Source organism: Micropterus dolomieu, unplaced genomic scaffold (genome assembly GCF_021292245.1).
Source record: "Micropterus dolomieu isolate WLL.071019.BEF.003 ecotype Adirondacks unplaced genomic scaffold, ASM2129224v1 contig_2787, whole genome shotgun sequence".
NCBI classification, from domain to species: domain Eukaryota; kingdom Metazoa; phylum Chordata; class Actinopteri; order Centrarchiformes; family Centrarchidae; genus Micropterus; species Micropterus dolomieu.
The window spans coordinates 1-768 of record NW_025731777.1 but is presented as its reverse complement, the minus strand read 5'-3'; the positions used below and the strand labels follow the sequence as shown (position 1 = coordinate 768).

Sequence of the window (768 nt, the reverse complement as noted above, 5' to 3'; positions counted from 1 at the left end):
CCTCATTGAAGGGGATTGTCTCTTTTTCTTTTTCTTCTTTTGGGTTCTAGAGTTCCACTCTGTTTCCTCTGTACCACTATTCATTTGGGTGGTAACAGAGAAAGCAGACAAACTCTTGGGGTCTAGAAAGGGAGAAGAAATGGACAAGGGGTTGGGCCATACCTCTGGGTCCGGGCTAGTAAAGGAAGAATCGCCTGATGTTTCCTGGGATCGTTTTCGGGATGATGTGCATGCAAGGGGAGTGTCAGAGAGTAGAGTTAAGGAAGGGAGCACCTCCGTGCCCCTACTTAAGACCTGGTTGGTTTCCAGAGAAGAAGTACCAGCTGCGCCACCAGGTGAAGGCAAGTCTCCGAGCATTAGGTCCAGGAGGTCTCTGCAGTCCCTGGATAAAACCGGAGGCCTCGGGATTATGCGTTGTAGGCACCCTCAGCCAGAGTGCTGTGTCTGGGACCGACCACCCTGTCTCTGACACTTTCAACTCATACTTACCTGGCAGGGGAGATACCATGATCAAGAAGGTGGTTCACCCAGGGCGAGGCTTAGCCATTGCACTCCGGTTGTGCTGACCCCTGCGAATTCCCCAAATGTGGGAATCTCGACTGCATAATTTGTGGTAGTGGGGGACTGCGTTCGCGCTCTCCCCTGTTATTATGTCAAAGGAAAAGAAAGGAGTCCCGGGCTGCGCGCACAGTCTGTCAGCGTATGCTTGCGGCAGTGTAAATGTTCACGGGCCCCCGGTTCCTTTGGCAGTTTGCCCAGAGAGTGGCA

General features: G+C 52.7%; 1 non-coding gene across 1 annotated transcript; it reads left to right on the top strand.

Annotated features, from left to right (window-relative positions):
* The first annotated feature begins 481 nt into the window (after nt 1-481).
* Nucleotides 482-645, top strand: LOC123964479. Its single transcript, XR_006823451.1, has one exon. It is a non-coding gene; the product is annotated as a U1 spliceosomal RNA (small nuclear RNA).
* Nucleotides 646-768: the final 123 nt, after the last annotated feature.